This window comes from Apus apus, chromosome Z (genome assembly GCF_020740795.1).
Source record: "Apus apus isolate bApuApu2 chromosome Z, bApuApu2.pri.cur, whole genome shotgun sequence".
Lineage (NCBI taxonomy): Eukaryota > Metazoa > Chordata > Aves > Apodiformes > Apodidae > Apus > Apus apus.
In genome coordinates this window covers 32,597,604-32,611,747 of record NC_067312.1, presented here as the reverse complement: position 1 = coordinate 32,611,747, position 14,144 = coordinate 32,597,604, and positions in this window count along the sequence as shown.

The window sequence follows — 14,144 nt, the reverse complement described above, 5'->3', positions numbered from 1 at the left end:
CGCTTCAGTGCCGATCACTTCTGAAGCAGCTTTAACTCCTTCGTATGCTGCAAGTATCTCCTTCTCAGTTGTGGTGTAGTTGGCCTCAGAAACTCTGTAGCTCCTGCTCCAGAAGCCCAAGGGTCGACCTCGAGTCTCTCCTGGTGCTTTCTGCCAGAGGCTCCAATTGGGACCATTGTGTCCAGCTGCAGTATAAAGCACGTTCTTGATGTCTGGCCCCATTCGAACTGGACCAAGGGCCATTGCCTGCACAATCTCTTTTTTAATCTGTTCAAAAGCTTTCTGTTGGTCAGGACCCCATTTGAAATCATTCTTCTTTCGGGTCACCTCATAGAGGGGTTTCACAATTTCACTGTAACATGGAATATGCATTCTCCAGAAACCAACAGTCCCTAAAAAGGTTTGAGTGTCCTTTCTAGTTGATGGCGGGGCCATAGCTGTTATTTTATTAATCACATCCATGGGGATCTGGCGACGACCATCTTGCCACTTGATTCCCAGGAACTGGATCTCTCGTGAAGGTCCCTTGACCTTGCTTCTTTTCACAGCAAAACCAGCATCCAGAAGAATTTGGATGATCTTTTTACCTTTCTCAAAAACTTCTTCTGGTGTGTCACCCCACACAATGATGTCATCAATGTACTGTAGGTGTTCTGGAGCTCCACCCTTCTCCAGTGCAGCATGAATCAATCCATGGCAAATGGTTGAGCTGTGTTTCCACCCCTGGGGCAGTCGATTCCAGGTGTATTGGACTCCCCTCCAGGTGAAAGCAAACTGTGGCCTGCACTCTGGTGCTATGGGAATAGAGAAGAATGCATGTGCAATGTCAATAGTGGCATACCACCTAGCTGCTTTCGACTCCAGCTCATACTGAAGTTCTAGCATGTCTGGTACAGCAGCACTAAGTGGTGGTGTCACTTCATTCAGGCCACGATAGTCCACTGTCAGCCTCCACTCGCCATCAGGCTTTCGCACTGGCCAGATGGGACTGTTGAAGGGTGAATGGGTCCTGCTGATCACGCCTTGGCTTTCCAATTGCTGGATCAGCTTATGAATGGGGACCACCGAATCTCTGTTGGTGCGATACTGCCGTCTATGCACCGTTGAAGTAGCAACTGGCACCTGTTGATCCTCAACCTTCAGCAACCCCACTACAGAAGGGTCATCTGATAGGCCAGACAAAGTACGCAGCTGTTCAGTATCCTCAATCTCTACAGCCGCTATACCAAAAGCCCATCGGTACCCTTTTGGGTCACGGAAGTATCCTTTCTTAAGATAATCTATACCAAGGATGCACGGAGCATCTGGGCCAGTCACTATAGGGTGCATCTGCCACTCCTCACCAGTAAGGCTCACATCAGCCTCCACAACAGTCAGCTGCTGAAAGCCTCCTGTCACTCCAGAGATAGTGACGGAGTCTGTTCCCTCATGATTCGACGGCACCAGTGTGCACTGTGCACCCGTGTCCACCAAAGCTCTATATCTTTGTGGTTCTGATGTGCCAGGCCATCTAACCCACACAGTCCAATAAACTCGGTTATCCCTCTCCTCCTCCTGGCCGGAGGCAGGGCATCTCTAAGGCTGAGCATTAGAACTCGATGAACCATCCTGATTATTGACTGATGCAACCTTCCTCTTGGAAGAACCATCTCCTGGGTTTGTTCTGTTTAGTAGCTCTTGCACACGTAACTGGAGAACATCAGTGGGTTTCTTATCCCAGACTCTCATGTCCTCTTTAAAATGATTTTTCAAGAGAGACCACAGGTGGCGTCGCAGTGAGTCCTGTCTTCCTCGCTGCTGTCTCGTAGCAGAACGTCTTTTATTAATGACTGCAACATGTGGCCCGTCGTCTCTAGGGAGAATCTGGGGTTTACCTCCCCATCCATTTGGCATCCTATTCTTTCTGTCAGTCACATTTTCAATTGCTGAGGTTTGGAACTGAAGGGAATCAGAGATGATGTCTCCATACTGTCGTGCTTTGAAAGCCACCTCACGCACAGTTGGTCTTGCGCCTTCATTAAAGCATCCCATGAAGGAGAATATATGGGCATGTGCTGCTGGCACAGCTTGAGCAAATCTCCGGAACATCGGTGTGTCACACTCAACATCATCAGGATTTGTAAGTCCATCTTTATCATAGATAACTTCTCTCACAGCTATCTCTCTCAAGTATGTGATGGCTTTCTCAAGAGTGGGTGTTCTACTCCGGCGCCATTCGATGTCACCCTTGTGGGGGTATCTCTCTCTCACAGCTGAAAGGAGTCGGTCCCACAGGGTGGTAGTTCCCACTTTATTACTAAGTGCTCTGTCAATACCAGCATCTCTGGCCAGGGATCCCAACTGCTTGGCTTCTCTTTCGTCCACGTTGTGGGTTTCAGCACCACTATCAAAGCATCGGAGCAACCACGGAAGAATTCCCTCACCCTCAATGCGGGTAAAGTCCTTTCTCATGAGACGCAGTTCTTTCATAGAGTGAGGATAGAAAAGGACGTCGTCATCATCGTCGTCGTCGTCATCTGATTGAGGAGGGCCTGCTGTCGCTTTATCCGTTTGAGAGTGGCCTGGTTTTTTATCTGTCTGAGAAGCACCCGCTCCATCAATTGTATTAGAATTCTCTTCTTCCTCACCCTCACCTTCTGCTGCTTTAAGGAACTCTGGACATCTCCGACGGGAGCGGGTGAAAAGGGTGGAGCGCTTTGCCTTCACCTTGCTCCTAGTCACAGGATCAACTAGCCTGATTTGTGATGGATCAGACTCTATCTCTGTAGGAGCAGTGGTTTTTGTAGCAGTAGGAGTGGTGGTATTGGCAGCAGTGGTGTTGGCAGCAGCAGTGGCAGCAATATTGCCTGTGGGGGAATGGCAGTGAGCAGAACAGCAGCTGGCCCTACGCATCCACATTATATTATAAACATTCAGCAAAAACATTCCTACTGTGACAATGCTATTCAGATCAAAAGCTGGGAGATTCAACTTGAAAGAAAACAGAGGTTTAAAGATGGACCATCTAGAACTTGTACTACAGCTGTACATATACAGTGCTCCCATAAAGAACAGTATCATAATCCCTAAAATGACCAAGCCTGTGATTATACGGTTGATGATGGCTACCGTTCTATCAATAAACCACAAAACGATCACAAGAGCAGCCACAAAAAGCAGAATGCTCTCGGCTGCATACCACAAGTATAGTTGCAGGCTTGATAAAAAATCTAGTAGATTCATGGCATCAAATGTCTGTTCAGTTTTCATTCCTTCAAGAAATTCAGCAAAATTGCTCGCCATTGTTACGTGAGGGATTTCTCCCATCAGAGATGGAATTTGTAATCTGGGCTTAAAAATTCGAGCCCCACGTTGGGCGCCAATAAATTGTTGTCAACGTTTGACCCAGTTGGACAACAATGCTCTCGATCCCCTCCCCCTCCTACCCAGGTAGGGAAGGAGAGAGAGAAAAAAAAAGAGACTTGTCTAGATTGAAAACTGAACCGTGCAACTTTATTTAGAATATTAATACGTGATGTTAGAGTGTATGTATATATATAGTGGTTATACAAAAGTGTGGCAGAAGCCTCTCACCTTCCCCCACCCCCAGCAACTCCCACAGCACTTCCCTCAGATGAGACAATTCCGAGGAATCCCGAAGCTGCTCCTGGAGAAGGCAGAGAGTTACAAGGGTCAGGAGGGCTTGAGGTCGATGGTTCGACGATGATGGGCAGATGGTGTTTTCCCAGACGCCGGCCACGAACAAAAGAAAGAGGAAAAAGAGAGAAAAAGGAAGGCAGATAGACAGGCAAGGCGAAGCGGCGAGAGAGCGAAGCAGGAAGGAAGGAAGTTTTCTTCTGTCATCTCCGACCTTCCCCCGAGCCTACGTAGATATATGGAATGGAATATCTCTGGCCAGTTTTGCTGTTCGTCTAACCCAGCCTCCCATGGGGGGGACCACAGATCCCCCCGTAGTGTCTGAGCCGGCAGAGCAAAGGCACAACCTTGAGAGCCCAGCAATTACAAAAACATTCCAGTGTCTTATCAACCTAGCAGAACACGCAGTTGCTAGTTGAAGAAAGCTCACTGAAATAAAAAAAAAATCAGCAAAAGAAAAACTGGCTTCATCCTGGCTCAAACCAGGACAAGAGCCCAGCAATTACAAAAACATTCCAGTGTCTTATCAACCTAGCAGAACACGCAGTTGCTAGTTGAAGAAAGCTCACTGAAATAAAAAAAAAATCAGCAAAAGAAAAACTGGCTTCATCCTGGCTCAAACCAGGACACCAGAAAGGTTTAAAACATTGTTTGTTCATTAAACCAAGATATTTTTTTAATGAGGTGAGAGATACAAATGAAACTTGAAGCCCTAGTCAAGCATTCCTGAACTCAATTCTGTTTTGAGAATAAAGGATTTACTACATTTATTCCTGAGATGGAATTGTGTTCTATTTTTTTGTGTCTATTCATTTTGAGTTGAATTGAAAGGGAGTAGATTTAGATGAGATACCATGAAGACATTCATTACTGTGAGAGTGGTGACACACCAGAACAGGTTGCCCAGAGAAGTTGTGGCTACCCCATCCCTGGAAGTGTTCAAGTGCAGTTTGGATGGGGCTTTGAGCAACCTGGTCTAGTGGGAGGTGTCCCTACCTGTGGCAGGGGTGTTGGAACTAGATGGTCCTTAGGATCCCTTTCAACACACACCATTCTACGATTCCAGGATTCACATCCAAAAACTTGATAGTAAGTGCTGCAAACTATTCACTTGGGTTAATGGTGTGAATCATTAGTTTATTCAACCCAGTCTCACTATGTAAAACACCAGAAATATTGTCCAGGGTTTTGTATCAAATTAGAACACACTGTAGAAGTATGAGTATACTTGAAAAGTTATTTTAAGGCTCATTCTTACTTGAATTGGAAGATTGGCTTATATGAAAATCTACTGCTTTACCAAGAGGAGATATGAAAAATTCATATTAAAGGGACTGTGATATATTGAATAGCTTTTCTAAGAGGCAAATACATATCTTTCAGAATTAGAAGTACATTTATTTTCTTCATTCTCTTTGGATCAACATGTTAGCTTGACTTTTAAGATTTATACATTGTAACAAATCAGTATGTACTGTATCACAATGGAACAAATAAAAGAAAGATTACAGTTAGAGTAATAGGCACCTTTAAGAAGTTTAAGAAGTTGAAACTTATGAAGTAAAAATTAATTGACAGTAATGAAGCTACTTTGATGAAGCTTAGTGGAAACAGTTATTGAAATCTGATTGCTGGAGTGATTTGTTGACCATGAAAATATTTTTAAATTGGCCACTAGTCTGAAAAAATCACACTCAGAATGCTAAGACTTTTAAAAAGGAAAATAAATTAAGACAAATTAAATAAATATTAGATATAAATTACAGATTAAATACCCCCCATTTTCCAGGTATATTGACTAAAACACTGGAGAGTGAGCATGAGTTTTGTCCTTGGGTACTGTACTTGTATTTTCTTCTTCTCTTTTGTGCTTAATATTGCTTTTTATTATTATTACTTGTTTCATATCAGAAACAAAACCATGCAAAGTAATATTAAAGCTACAGAGCCACCAAAAATGTTTCTAAGATAAATGGAGGTTAAGAGTGGGTGAAAGATAAGAACAGATAAGAGCAGAACTAGAACTGACTGTCCACTGTCTACTTCTGCTTATTTAGTCTGGATTGCAAGGTATCTGTCTGGCTCAGTAATATTGTGGTTTTGTAATACTGCCTAACCAAAAACTTAGCCCACAATGAAACAGATTGTGACAACTTCTATCTGAGAGTGTTGCAGCTAAAGCTGTGTTTAATCAGACAAAATGTGTTTTTCTAGTTAGACTACGTTGGGGGAAAAAAAGAAAAAAGAAAAAATTGTTAAGAAAGAACTATAGTGAGAAACTGTGAAAATGAAATGCATGTTTGGGGAGGTATTTTTTTGACTGTCAGATTTATTACACAAAATATACTAAATATAGGCTCTAGATTATAATATAGTACATTGGAAAATGGGAAATTGATTCAAACTGCTCAGTCTGTTTTCTATGGCAGCTAGAGTTCAATATCCATTTACAAGTGTTAAATTTCAGCTTAGGTGGGATGCCAGATAAGTTATAGTGTCTATAAAGTAAAACATATATTTAATATAAAAGTAAAAGTGTATTGGCATCTCAGAAATTTTATGAAGATGCAAACTGCTTATGGCTAGGCTTCATAATGTGGGAATATCTCAGATTGAGCATTCTTGTGAGTATATATTGTTCAAATTTGATCACAAATTATGTGTAAAAAGCAGAGCTTTCATCTTCCTATACTTGTTTTCAGATGTTGACCTCATCTTCAGCTGCCTCTAAAAGTACTAGTGTGGAGGGTTAAGCCTGGCTGGTCAGCAGGTTCCTACCAAGCCACTCTCTCCCTCCTGCATCTCAAGAAGGCAGTAGGAGAAAACCAGATTACAAGCTCACAGGTTGTGCTAAGGACCGGGAGATCACTCACCGTGATGGGCCAAACAGGCTTAACTTGAGGAAGATGAATTTATTGCCAATTAACAACAAAGTAAGGTAGTGAGAAATAAAAACAAAACTAAAACCGTCTTCCCCTCCCACCTTCTTCCCAAGCTCAAATCTACCCCTTCACTCCCAACTTTTCTGCCTTCTTCTCCCATGACAACTTTTGGAGGGTGGGTTGGGAGATGGGGTTTGTGGTCAGTTCACAGTACTTCTTCTCTGCCACTCCTTCCTCCTTACATTTTTCCCCTCTTCCACTGTGGGGTCCTTCCCACAGGCCAGGCTGCATGGGGTACAGTCCTTCAGGAACAGGCTGTTTCAGCATGGGTCCCCCCTAGGCTTCAGTTCCTGCCAGAAAATTTGTTCCTGCATGGACTCTTCTCCATCAGTTTCTGTGGGGTTTTCTATGGGGCTGCTGCTTTTTTCAGGGTACCATCACCTGCTATTGCATGAAGTCCTCCATGGGTTGCCATCCAGGACTGACATTTTCTCTGTCATGGTCCGCTATTGGCTGGAGGGGGACAATCGTCTTTACCATGGTCTTCTCCCTAGGCTCCAAGGAAATCACTGTTCCAGCACCTGTATCACCACTTACTCCTCCTCTTTCATAGACCTGGGTGTCTGCAAGGCTGTTTCTTTCACAGTTTTCTCCTGTCTTACAGCTGTTGTGCAGTGTTTTTTACCCTTTTCAAAATACTTTATCACAAGAGCACCTCCACTGATAGGCTCAGCTTTAGGCAGCAGCAGAACTGTCTTGGAGATGGCTAGACCTGAGTATGTCTAGCATGTTCCTGGTGTTTCTCCACAGAATGCACTCCTGCAGCTCACCACCACACTCCCCACTACTAAAACTTTGCCACGTAAACCTGGTACAACTAGACAACCACACTGATTTCCAGTTTGATCCTTCATTCAACCCATTTGATCCTAACCTGAAGGCTAAGACTAATATTTTTGAGAGATTTATCTGAATTGAGGCAGACTTTGAGAGCTCATTTCTTCCCAAGGTGCTATATATAACAGTAGGCCACTATCTTATGAGGAACATCAATTTACAGAGGCTGAAGTGTACTTTTTGTCATCTTTGGGTGTAGCAGATTTCCAAGCAACACTGACACAGAAGATGATGAGGCACACAGGTCAGTGAGACATTGCTGATAAACATATTTCACTGTTCATTTCCATCTGTTGTGTTATGCTAGCAATACAGTAACATGGGGTAGTAGCCAATGTAGTGGAAATATTCTGGGTCCTTAAACTTACCAGTGCTTCAGTAGCAAGCAATGAAATCTATGTGGTTTAACACAGCAAATGTCGACTCTGGTTCTGTGGAACTAAGAAAGCTTGATTGTTGACTTCTCTAGAGATATTAATCTGGGACAAGCAGTAGTTATTCAGAAAAACATTATTTTGTAGCAGCATTTAAGTATTTAGTGAAATATATTCTAAATAAATGAAGATTATGATGAAATTCTACACTCAAAAATTCTACATCATGGAAAGCAGACAGTTTGAAAGACAGAAAAGGAAAACAGTTTATGATAGTATAATATTTATGATAGTATAATCATATTTAAAGGTTGTCACAAGCAGATCTAATGAATTTTATCACATCAAGATATTTCAAAAGAGGAAACATTGAAAGGTTATTTGAAAAGCAAATGAACAATTATATTTTGGCTGATGGTGCTAAGGTTTAGTTGTGTCTAGTTTGGGTTATTATGTTTAAAGAATTGCTACTTTTACTAAGTAAACTAAAAATTTTATAAAATATATTGAAAATTAAACGTATCATAAAATACCAAGTTTAGATGCTGTTTATTACTCTTTCAGAACTATTTCATGTGATTATCAAGACTGGAAATTCCTCATGTTTTAGGAATGTACCTCTCAGTACTGAGAAGGACAAGAGACAGAGATTACAACCAAACGGTCATGAGGAATATGACTCATTCTTCTACATAGGGCAATCCCTTCCCAGCAGGATTTGGAAATTTTGTGGCCTAACATAAATATGAAGCTGTTTCAAAGCCAGGAGTTCAGGAGCATACTGGAAGTCTGAGACAGCTACCTTTGAAGCCTTTGATATTACAGAATTGAAGAGATGTCATCTTGGTTTAGTTATTTTTTTGTTTGTTTTGTCTGTTTGTTTTGGTGGTGGAGGTAGGCTTATAAATTTTAAAATACATACGCATATCAAAAATGGTATCAGTAGTACAAAGAGAGAGGAAACGTACATAAAATACCTGGGAAACAGCACCTTTGAAAAGGTTCCCTATCAATAGACCTGGACTGAGGCACTCCAGAAAGCAAGAGCAACATGACTTGAGACAGGTTGTTTGCAACTTTCCAATGTAACTACAACAATACATTCTCATACAGCAATAAGAAAGAAGATGCTTGAGAAAAGGACAGAGTAGAAGCACTTATGTGCATATGACTTTTTTTTTTCTTTTTTCTTTTTTTTTCTTTTTTTTTTTCCTTGCTCAGATGGTAGCAGTAGTTATCAGTGGAGAGGTATTGCTAATTCCTCAGAAACCATTCACAGTGTTGTCAAATAAGTCTATGTTTTCAAGTAGATCTGACAGTTTCTCTGGGGGAGTTCTGGAGATGCCACTTAAGAAAAAGGGCGACATATTTGAGTAAGTGAGGATTTACTTGACATAGAAGTTGATTTGCTTCAGTAACATTTCCAAAACTGTGCAATCTTTCTAATGGATTTCAGACCCACCAGTAATATTAATGGTAACATTTCATAGGAATTAAATCACTTGTTCTTAATCTATAAGAAGAGCTTCCTTTGTGGTAATAGAAATTTTAAATTTTTGGTATATTTCTTAGGGCTAGTGAAGAAAGGAACTTGTATGAGTAACTGCAATGGCTTTGGCTTCATTTTTGTAAGCCCCTTTCCCTGTAGACAGTATAATGTGCTGTTAAGCAGTGCTTTTAACTGGGCTAGTGAAACAAAAACACACTGAGTTTGGAATAGTAACATTTTGCTAATCCGGAATAGTGAAGCAGATAAAGCAAGCAGTAACCTGAATTCTTATGCATATGTATTAATACAGAGATGAGTTTCCAGAATGTTTGTTTCTCCTTTGCTGAAGTTTATGCTTAAGAGAACTGAAAAGAGTACAAACTCCCTCGATGTGAAAGAGTAAAGGTCTTCACATCAGATCCTGATTTAGATTGCTGAGAATGTAGTAATACATTATGACTCACTTTATTAATAAGCTCCTCCCAAGAAAATAAGAAGTTATGTCTTAATTTGTTTATTTATCCTAGGCCCACGTGAAGCAGTATGGAGGTCCAAAAAGATAATTCTGCTAATAACAGTCTGATCAAATCTGATCAGTATGACTGTAGAAAACTTTTCAGCAACAAGGGGCAATATATGTATTTGTGTATATATATAAGTATTATGTATTAATATATGCATATATAAAAAATAAACAATTGTATTTTTTTTGTTTAGAAAATGTTTTGATTGATAGGCTGTGAATCATTAAATTAATCTCCATGTGACATAAAAATGTTATTCTTTCCAAGCTATCCTGTTTATTTTCCAAAGAGTTTGAGTGTGTGTTGATTTATTTTGCATTATTCCCTAGTGAATGATATTCTACATATGGGGTCCCACTTATTGATCCCTTGTAAATCTGTTTTTCTCTACAATGATAGAGTTTTGTGTTGTAGGACCATGGATTAAACAAAATGTCCTATTGTGATCTGATTCTAATTGCAACCATTAAGTATTTTTTTTCAGGCAGTGCCTTTTTAAAAATTTTCAGATTTTTCTTATGAGCATTTTTTCACTGACAGTTGCTGCATTAAATATTTTTCTATTTTTCTAGTCGTATTCTTACCTAAACCTCCAAAGTTTATATAACAATATACTTTTGTTCTCATACTTACAATTCTAAAGTACCATACCTTTTTAAGCATTAATAAGTGTAGAATAGGAAGGCACAGGCCACTAAGACAGAATCTAATTGATTAACCTGATACCACCTTTTGTTGCCAGAGTGTCTACTCTTCTACTTATAAAATTTTAAAAGCAGTTATTCCGTATGTACATATTAAGAAACAAGATTAGTAATTCAAAAATACCAAAGTAATCCGTTTTCTTGTTTTGTTTTATACTGATGTAATTTTAAGTAGAAAAACATAGGGAGGGTGGTGGTGGTGTAAAATTAGAATTACACAGAAGATAAACTTTTATCCCGTTCTTCTTTAATGATTGTAGTTTTAAGTATTGTTTTTATAGCAGAAGAAAACACAAAGTAAAAGAGAAACTTTGAAGACGTCTTATAAGCTCAGACTTTCTATTCAATCACAACAGCAACTGCATTACCAAAGTGAAATTCTTCTGTTGGGATTATTTAGAAAGTCGCCAGTTTTGTATTGTGATTCATATTAGTCTTACTTTTATTGCCTCGTTAGCACTTGCAGCTCTTGCAGGTCAACCTATTTATTACTTCCATTCCTGCAATCTTCTCAGCTGTGTGGGTGATTCAGCTAGTGGTATAGCTCCCTCTCAATCATTAAACAAATCAAGCTATAGTCTCTGCAACCAGAAAGCCCGTCTTTCAAATGAGACATATGAACAAGGTTATGACCTCTCTGTGATTTGTAATATCTCAAAGAATATGTTACAAACCTGGAAAAGTTGTTTCTTTTGCCTGAGGACTGCAATCAATACTGAATTTTACTTAACATTTTGTAACATTCTGCCAAATTAAAATAGCAAAGATATTTGTATTTGTCACCATTTTTTATGTATGTGGCCTGATTTCCATGTTGAAAGATGACAAAGATCCAAATTTTTTTTTCTCCTTGTAAAAATTGACAATAAAGTTTCTCTCTTTATCTTTGTAATTGTTTTATGTTGATTGTCTTTTGACTTTATACTGAACCTGTTATTTTTCTGTCTTCAGAGTAAACTAAAAAAATCAACCCACAAAAAAAGTATGTTAACTCTGAAAACTTAGTCAAAATTTAGTATTTGTAGCCATAATTTGACCGTCCAACACCTTGTACTCCAACAATACCTGCAACTGTTTAGATATGAAAGGGCTTCAAGAACCTTAAGTAAAGACATTAAATTAAAATTGAAGCCTAGTAGCATTGTCTTCAGGTTAATATTTTTCTCTAATCTGATACGCATTTTGTGGGGTTGTATTTAAATATTAAAAAATATGTTTAAGTTATGGAGGTAAAATAACATCTATTCTATTGACACAAGTGAAACTTTCCACTCAAACTCTGAATAGTTTTTTAATGTTCTAAACTTCAGATACTTCTGCAATTCTACCCATGAATTGTTTGATTACGCAACAAAGAAAACACTTCTCATACTGGTAAAAATAAGCCATACCTTACTTCAGGAGCAGCACCACCCTGACGATGGGTGATTTTTCATTATATATTCCTTTAAGATTAGAAAGCTAAAAATATATTAACAGTTTTCTTAATAATCTTACAGTAAAAGATGTTTCATGTAATCCTCGTATCCATTTTCCCCTTCTAAGTTTTCACTTCAATGTTTCCATGATATTTTAAAAGTATGTCAAGGAAACAGCTATTTCAATAGTGTTCTTTGCAGTGCCATGTATTAAAAACAACTGTCATGTTCAAAGTCCTACCTCACTTTTATGGAAGAAAACCACTGTATTACTCTTGAAGCTTAGGTTCTTCTTAAAGTCCTTTTCAGTACCAGAGTTTTCACTAGCACTGCTCTTCACTGTGCTTGTACAATCTATATTTCAAGTTTTCAGACCTATTCTTTTTAAAAATTTATTTATTAGCACATTAGCCAAGTAAAAAGATGAATTATTTATTGGATACATTTGCAAATTCTGGATTAGAGATATAAACGAACACTTTGCAGTGAAATGACAAATAATTATTTCATTTATTAATCTTATTTTTTTCAATAACCAATCTTTATTTTCCTTGCAAATAGTTGTTTAATATATTTTACAGAATTTGTATGACATGCAGTCCTTGTGAGAATCCAGACTAGGTCCACGAGCATGCTCAGAGGGCTGGAGCACCTCTCCTATGAAGGCAATCTGAGAGTTGGGGTTGTGCAGCCTGGAGAAAAGAAGGCTCCAGGGAAATGTTACAGGGACCTTCCTGTACCTGAAGGGGCTACAGGAAAGCTGGGGTGGGACTTTTTACAAGGGCATGTAGTGCCAAAACAAGAGGGGTTGATTTCAAACTGAAAGAAGGTAGATTTAGTCTAGACATCAGGAAAAAAATATTGATTGTGAAGGTCGTAAGATACTAGCACAGGTTGAAAGGGAAGCTGTGAATGTCCCATCCCTAGAAGTGTTCAAGGCCAAGTTAGATAGTGGTTTGAGCAACCAGGACTGGTGAAGGCTGACCCTGCCTCTGACAGGCTTATTGGAACCAGGTGATCTTAAATACTCCTTCCAAAGTAAACGATTCTATAGTTCTATGATTCTGTGACTGTATGGAAGTTTTTTAGAAGGTAATTATACCCTCCCCATTTGTTGACAAATACCATGTAAGGATTTTTTGTTACTATTCCTTGAAATGTTACTCAAGTACTTAACTAATTTTTAAAACAAATCCTTATATTTCATATCCATATTTGGGTGTATAGAAGTAGATTGAGCTTTTTTCCCATACATGTGAGAATCCAAAATATTTTTTGTGAATGAAATGGGATATTGAGGGATAAATGGCTGAATGATTACTCTTTATATATATAGATACCCCTGTATTTTCTAGTTACTCAAGCACATAGGTAACTCACAACTTTAAATTAGAATAGATTTAAAATAATAATTGAGAAAAGTTTATTTTAAGGGGTTAATAAATTTTGTTAATACTATCCGTCTTTGCTTGGAATTATCTTGTAGCACTCCCCTAGTAAGGCAAGCATCATCTTCCCCATTGTTCTAGTGTTAATCCCAAAGGATGTATCATCTGTCACTAAATCTTCAATATGATACTGCTTATTTTGCTTCCTTTCACTCACTGTGGAAGCAGAGCACAAAACAGTCCCTCTGGCATGTTCATCAAAACTGTGATCTTGCTGATTTAAATGCAGAGAAACTGGCATTTTCCTATTATCTGTAGTCCATCATATCTTTATTGCTTGAATCCTATTAACACTATGTTTCTACTCTCTCTTTAGCATTGGGATTTTTGTTGTTGTGGTGGTGGTTTTTTAGGGGTTTTTGTTTGAGTTTGGTTTTGTTTGGTTTTCATTGTGGTTTTTTCTCGGTTTTTTCCCCCCTACTTACCAGAAACTAGTTAACTACACACCATCAAAAATTTTTCATACAGATTTCTCAGATAACTTTATTTGATAATATTGAAGACCATCTTCATAGAATGTATGGAGTATTCTATCATAATTCAGAGGTGAATTATAAAATTTGGTATCATTTCAAACTGCAGGTCTTTTATGCAAAAGTCATCAGTTCTTAAATATTTTTAACTGCATCTTAAACCTTTCTGAACTTTTCTTCCATTTGTTCTTGAGAGGGTACTGTTAAGATTAGAAGTTTTTATAAAAGTTTTTGCTCTTTGGAAATTACCATATTTTTAACAAGACATTTAACAGGATTCTCTTTATAAATATCTAAAT